This window comes from Portunus trituberculatus, chromosome 20 (genome assembly GCF_017591435.1).
Source record: "Portunus trituberculatus isolate SZX2019 chromosome 20, ASM1759143v1, whole genome shotgun sequence".
NCBI classification, from domain to species: domain Eukaryota; kingdom Metazoa; phylum Arthropoda; class Malacostraca; order Decapoda; family Portunidae; genus Portunus; species Portunus trituberculatus.
The window spans coordinates 2,692,501-2,700,000 of NC_059274.1; the positions used below are offsets into that span (position 1 = coordinate 2,692,501).

At 43.9% G+C, this 7,500-nt stretch overlaps 1 long non-coding RNA gene across 1 annotated transcript in view; it reads right to left on the minus strand.

Moving 5' to 3' along the window:
* LOC123506608 overlaps window positions 1–7,500 on the minus strand; it is a 69,856-nt gene that overhangs the window by 39,336 nt on the left and 23,020 nt on the right. The window contains exon 3 of the long non-coding RNA XR_006675474.1: window positions 2,602–2,672. This is a non-coding gene — a long non-coding RNA (uncharacterized LOC123506608). The remainder of the gene's footprint in view (window positions 1–2,601; window positions 2,673–7,500) is intronic.

Sequence of the window (7,500 nt, forward strand, 5' to 3'; positions counted from 1 at the left end):
TTCCTTTCCTCTTTTCTCACTTTCATCTCTTCTTTTCTTCCTTTTCACTTCCATCATTCCTTTTTTTAATCTTTTTACAGGTTTCTTTTTTCTACCTTTGGTGTTGAAATGTCTTTCTCTTCTTCCTTTCCTCTTTTCTCACTTTCATCTCCTTTTCTCTCTTTTTCAACTTGTTTTTCTTTGTCTTCTTCCTTTCCTCTTAACTCACTTTCATCTTCCCTTCTTTTCACTTTTTGCTATTTTTTCTGCCTTTACAAGTTGACATATCAATTTATTTTTTCCCCTATTCGTATTTGCATTACTTCTGCATATTCGATTTTATTTATCCCCATCGAGACAGCCTTCATCATGTCAGTACTCGCATCTGTTTCCATTACCTGAGCAACATATTTCAGTCTAACTACATTCCATCTTATTTTTCCCCATCGAGACAGCCTTTCTCGTATCAGTACTTCCTTCCTCGTGTCAATACTTCCATTATTTTTATTTTTCTCCTCATATTTGCTTTATTTGACCAATATATTTCAGTCTAGCTACATTCTGTCTTATTCTCCCCCAACGAAAAACCCTTTATCGTGTCATTAGTTCAATTTCTTTTCTTCACATCTGCATTACTATCCCGCTACATTCTGCCCTTTCCTCTTATCTTTTTCTCTGCTCCTCTTCTGTCATCTCACAATCCTTCCTTTCCTTCTCCTTTCTTCTCTATTTCTATTCTACTATCCTCTTTCCTTCTTTTTTTTTCTCCGTTATCCCTCTTTTTACCGTCCATTCATAATCTTCTCCCTCTATTCTCTTCCCTCTCGACTCGATGACAGCAGACTTGGCCACGTGTGTACAAGAGAGCCAGCCTTCATCATGTCAGTACTCCCGTCACGCGTATCTACTGCTAGTGTCGCGTGTGGAGACAAAAAAAACACCACACAGCAACCAACCAATCACCGCTGCGAACGACGTCTAATGGACTCGTGCTCCTGCATATTACATGCCGGTGACTGGCTTCCTTGTACACTCGTGGCCAAAAGTTTGCTGTCATAGAGTCGAGAGAGAGAAGAGAGGGAGAGGATTATGGAAGGACGGTAAAAGAGGGATAAAGGAGGAAGAAGGAGAAGGAAAGAGTATTATGAGAAACGGGATTGTAAAAGAGGAATAGAGAAGAAAGGAGGAGGAAAATGAAAGATTGTGAGAAGCTGGATGGCAAAAAAGGAATAGAAGAAAAAAGGAGAGGTAGTAGTAGTAGTAGTAGTAGAGGTAGAGATAGCAGTAGCAGCAGCAGTAGTAGTAGTAGTAGTAACAATGAGAGCAAACACAATCATCATCATTAGCCAGTTCATCGCCTTTCGTTAAACCAGACACACCTGACTTCAATTTCTCCTACCTGGCAATCATTCAACAGGTAAAAAAGAAACACTCGGTAACTGTTCCTCTTCTTAGCCAATTAGATGCAACTTTTACCCGAGTGGCGCGCCGTGATTGGCTGGCGGGCAGAGGCGAACGTTTAATTAAGGTCTAAGTGTTCTGCATGTTGACTTGCTTTTCCACGGATCGCCTTTTTTCACGTCATTTCTGGAATCATTTCGTTAAGTCGGTTTCATATTAACTGGAGGGAATATTCAGTGTAAATTGTTAGTTTTTGTCTAGTAGAGGTAGCTGCTTTTGCTCTCACTCTCACTCTCTCTCTCTCTCTCTCTCTCTCTCTCTCTCTCTCTCTCTCTCTCTCTCTCCATTCACGTCATTTCTGGAATCATTTTGTTAAGTCAGTTTCATATTAACTGGAGGGAATATTCAGTGTAAATTGTTAGTTTTTGTCTAGTAGAGGTAGTTGCTTTGCTCTGTCTCTCTCTCTCTCTCTCTCTCTCTCTCTCTCTCTCTCTCTCTCTCTCTCTCTCTCTCTCTCTCTCTCCATCCACCTCATTTCTCGGCTCCAGACTTCATATCGCTTCTCTTCAACTTTGATTTCTGGCAAGCAAATGCTGATCTGGGATTTCTTGATGTCTTCGAGAAGGTTTGGGGCGTCTTTGATCTTACTTGGAAGGAGCAGGAAGAAGAAGAGGAAGAGGAGGCAAACAAGGAGGAAGAGGAGGAAGAGGAGAAAGAGGAGGAGGCGAAGGAGGAGGAGGAGAAGGGAGGTAGAGGAGAGTAAAGAAGGAAAACGAGAAGGGAAGGATTATGAGAATGAACGGCAAAACGAGAAATACAGAGAGAGAGAGAGAGAGAGAGAGAGAGAGAGAGAGAGAGAGAGAGAGAGAGAGAGAGAGAGGTAAGTGAGGCAAAGGTACCTGGAGGAAGATACAGTTGAAGATAAAAAGTAAAGAATAAGAAAAAAAAGATGAAAAATGGAGAAAAAAAGAAAATAGTAAATGAGAGAAAGAGAAAAATATAAACAACTAAAAGAAAAAGTAATCATAACACACACACACACACACACACACACACACACACAGGCACGCAATTAGCACACACGCACTAATGGAACACACTCAACAAGTCAGCACTCACTTTTTTCCCCGCTATCTAAGTGAGAGGAAGCGAGAGGTGAGAGAGCACACCCCACACCACCTGACTTTTTTTAATTAGTACCTGGGCTCACCTTCCACCTACATAATGTGCCTCAGTGATGTGCTGCGTGGCCCCCTTTACCGCTCTCTCGCTCCTTAATCTGCGCAATGAGGCTGTAATGAGAGAGAGAGAGAGAGAGAGAGAGAGAGAGAGAGAGAGAGAGAGAGAGAGAGAGAGAGAGAGAGAGAGAGAGAGAGAGAATGTTATTACAGATACAAAGGAAAGAGATATTCAATCAACTAATAAAAACATACAAATATGGATACAGAGATAGACAGATAACGATGTACAGATAGATAGATACAGACAGATGGACAGATATGGATAAATAAATAGATAGATAGATTAGACAGACAGACAGACAGACAGACAGACAGATAGACAAGGAATAGATTGGCAAAGGCAGAACAGAAAGGCGTGGTAATGTTACAGCAATGTCGATGCAGTATGTTTGCCAATTCAATTATCTATTTCCTTTACATGCGCCGTTTATATCCTCCTCCTCCTCCTCCTCCTCCTCCTCCTCCTCCTCCTCCCTCCTCCTCCTCCTCTGCATCACTCCCACAGCTGCCTCAGTCTTTCACAACCTCGCAAATACTCAAAACTTTCCTCATATTTTCACTTTACATTATTTTCTAGCTTAATTTACCATCTTATTCTCATTTCAAGTCATTTTCTATTCCTAATTTGTGGTTTTGTCTATTTATTTCTGGCTGGCTGGGTGGATGAGCGAGTTGGGTAGTGAGTGGATGGATAAATGGGTGGATGGATGGATGGAGTGGATGCTTGTCTGGCTGTTCATCTCACAGTCTGGTTTCTCGTTTCTTGTTTGTCTGTCTGTCTGTCTGTCAGCCGGTTCGTCTGTCTGTCTGTCAGTTTGTCTATCTATCTTTCTGTCTGTCTGTCTGTCTGTCGATCGGTTTGTCTGTCTGTCTGTTTTCGGTCGGTCGGTTTGTCTGTCTATCTGTCTGTCGGTCGGTTTATCTGCCTGTGTCTATCTGTCTATCTCTCAGTTTGTGTCTGTCTGTCTGTCTGTCTGTCTGTCTGTGCCGGTCGGTTTGTCTGTATCTGTCTGTCTGTGCAGGTTGGTTTGTCTGTCTGCCTGTCTGTCTATGTCCGTCGGTTTCTCTGTCTGTCTGACTGTCTGTCTGTCTGTCTATCGGTTTCTCTGTCTATATATCTGTCTGTCTGTCTGTGCCGGTCAGTTTGTTTGTCTGTCTGTCTGTCTGTCTGTCTGTCTGTCGGTCGGTTTGTTTGTCTGTCTGTCTGTCTGTCTGTCGGTCGCTTTGTCTGTCTGTCTGTCGGTTTGTCTGTCTATCTGTCTATCTGTCTCTCGGTCAGTTTCTATATCTGTCTGTCTGTCTGTCTGTCTGTCTGTCTGTCGGTCGCTTTGTCTGTCTGTCTGTCGGTTTGTCTGTCTATCTGTCTGTCTGTCTGTCGGTCGGTTTGTATGTCTGTCTGTTTGTCTGTCTGTGCTGGTCCGTCTGTCTGTCTGTCTGTCTGTCGGTCGGTTTGTCTGTCTGTCTGTCTGTCGGTCTTTTTATCTGTCTGTCTGTCTGTCTGTCTGTCTCTTGGTCGGTTTGTCGGTCGGTTTATCTGTCTGTCTGTCTGTCGGTCGGTTTGTCTGTCTGTCTGTCTGTCTATCTGTCGGTCGGTTTGTGTGTCTTTGCTGGTCTGTTTGTCTGTCTGTCTGTCTGTCTGTCTGTCTGTGTTGGTTGGTTTGTGTGTCCGTCTGTCTTTCTGTCTGGCTGTGGCGGTCGGTTTGTGTGCCTGTCTGTCTGTCTGTCTGTGCCGATCGGTTTGTCTGTCTGTCTATCTGTCTGTGCCGGTTTGTTTGTCTGTCTGTCTGTCTGTTTGTCTCTGCCTGTCGGTTTCTGTCTATCTGTCTGTCTGTCTGTCTGTCTGTCTGTCTGTCTGTGTCTGTGCCGGTCGGTTTGTATGTGTGTCTATCTGTGCCAGTAGATTTGTCTGTCTGTCTGTCTGTGCCGGTGTCTGTCTGTCTCTGTCTCTCTCTCTCTCTCTCTCTCTCTCTCTCTCTCTCTCTCTCTCTCTCTCTCTCTCTCTCTCTCTCGTCAATAGGCAAACACCGCCACAAACCATCTCTTCCTCTGCCTCTTCCTCTTCCTCTTCCTCCTCTTCTTTCCTCTCCTTTCCTCTTCCTCTTCTTCCTTGTCATCATCATCTTCCCTGAGGCTAACACACACACACACACACACACACACACACACACACACACACACACACACACACACACACACACACACACTGTCACTATCACTAAGAGTAAGAGAAGAAGAATAAGAAGAGGTGGTATTCATCATCATTCGCTCTCTCTCTCTCTCTCTCTCTCTCTCTCTCTCTCTCTCTCTCTCTCTCTCTCTCTCTCCATCCACTCCTTCCATCCCTTCTATCTTTCCTCCCTGGGTAGGATAAGTAGGACGTGAATAGGAGGCAAGAATGCTGAAGACTAGGAAGCGGGTGGGGAAAAGCAGGCAGAAGGCAGGAGATAGGAAGCAGGAGGAGGCTGGAGTGGTATGTGGGCTTGGCAAGGCTTGGTAGGCTTGGTAGGGGCTTGGTAGGTGGTTGGTGGGGCTTGGTAGGTGGTTGGTGGGGCCGTAAGTCCAGGCGAGCGAGCCCAAGTGGTCCACAAACAGGCACGCGGGACTCGGTCACAATGCTAAACGGCGTCACGTCATCTGCCAAACAATAGCGGTCCATATCTCGATGCAGGGCGTGAGCAGTCTCAAGGGTGCTCTTGGGGCGACCCTTCTACATCTCCCTCTCCCTTTCCCTCTCCCTCTCCCTCTCCCTCTGCATCTATCTCTGCCTCTCCTTCACATCCTACGCATCCTTGTTCTTCCTCCTCTTCGTTCTTGATCCTTCCTCTTTCTCCTTGTTTGATTTCTTATCGCTTTTTTCGATTCTTCTCTTCAGTGATCCTTCTTTCCATTCCTTTCTCTTCTCTTTTTCTTTCTCCTCCTTCTGCTTTTATCATAATTTCCGAAAGAGAGAGAGAGAGAGAGACGGGTTAAGACAAACACGTACATACACACATGCCGACTCTCTCTCTCTCTCTCTCTCTCTCTCTCTCTCTCTCTGGGTAAGACAAACAGGCACAAACCAACACAAACAGATGCTGGAGTGTGCCTGACTACCGCATGATGTGTGTGTGTGTGTGTGTGTGTGTGTGTGTGTGTGTGTGTGTGTGTGTGTGTGTGTGTGTGTGTGTGTGTGTGTTTATATTTTGTTACATCACTATGTCTTTCAACACTTTCCTCCTAATTTAACTATTGTTCTTCCTTTCTGGTTTTCTATATCACTTACATTCTTGTCCTCTATATTTTTCCTTCTTTCATTTTTAGTTATCTCTTCTTTCTATCCTTCTTCACTCTTTTTCTTTCTTTCCCTTCTCTTCTCTATCCATACATTTCTTACTCTTCCTTCCGTCCTTCCTTCCTTCCTTCCTTCCTTCCTTCCTATCCGTCCATTAATTTATTCTTACTATTTCTTCCTCTCTCTTCTCTATCCCTGTGTTTCTTACTCCTCTTCCTTCCTTCCTTCCTTCCTTCCTTCCTACCCCACCATTCATTCATTCCATTTTTCCTTTCCTCCTTCATTACCATTCTCAATCATCAATACGATTTCTTCCTCCTTCAAATCCTACAGCCTTCCATTATCCATCGAACCTTTATTCCTATGTCCCAATTCTCCTTTCCTTCCCTTCTTCCTCCCTCCCTCCCTCCTTCCCTCCATGGCAGCGTCGCTCATCACAGTTAAGAGCCACGTAATAACGGCCGCGCAAGGAAAAAATCGTTTGTTCCATGTTACACAGATCGCGAAGGATTATGGAGCCCTTACCAGAGTTTCATGGGGCGTGATGGTGGTGGTGGTGGTAAAGGTGGTGGTGGTGTCTCAAGTGTTCGCTCGGCTCAAGAAGGGAAACACGCAATTTTATTTTCCTTTCTTTTTTTTTTCTTTCTTTCCGTTTTCCCCCTTTTTTTTCTTCTTTTTCCTGTTCTTTATTTTTATTGTGTTTTTCGTTGGCTACATCTTTATTTTCTTTTTTTTCTGCTTTTGCTTTTTTTCATTATATATTTTTTCAGATGTGAAAAGACAGGAAAAAAAAAAAAACGAGAAGAGGGAAATAATAAACGATAGAAAACATAATATGAGAAAACCACACACACACACACACACACACACACACACACACACACACATACACCAGATGGGAGATCAAGGCGCTTTTCTGTCACCGCTACATCTTGACCTACAATTTCTAGACATTCGTTTGACACGCCGCATCTATTTGTCTTGTGCTGATGTGAAGAAGACGAGACGGAAGAGGAGGAGGAGGAGGAGGAGGAGGAGGAGGAGGAGGAGGAGGAGGAGGAGGAGGAGGAGGAGGAGGAGGAGAAGGAAAAGGAGGTTAAAGATAAGAATGAAAGGGTGAGAAGTAATGCGGAAAAAGAGATGAAAGGAAGAGAAGAAGAAAGGAGATAAGAATGAAAGGAAGTGGAGTAAGATGAAAAGGAGATTAAATACAGAAGGAAAGGACGGAGAAGGAAAAAGAGGTGAAATGAAGGAGAACGAAGGAGGGGAGAAATTAAAGAGGAAAAGAGGTAAAACGAAGAGGAGGAGGAATGGAAGAAAGAAGGAAGGAAAACAGGGGAAATGAAAGAGGAAGAAAAAAAAAGCAGGAGGAGGAGAAAAGTATGGAAACGAAATTAGAACAGAAGAAAAGAAAGAAAGGATTGAATTGGGAAAGAGAAGAAGGAGAAGGAGGAGAGGCGCGAAGAAAAAGGAAAAAGAGAATGTGTGATAAGATGGGAAGGAGACAGAGGAGATGAGAGGCAAGAGACGAATAAAAGAACGATGAAGGAAACGGCGAGATAAAGGGAGAGGAAAAATGGGAAGAGATAATAAAAGGAAAGAGAAGCA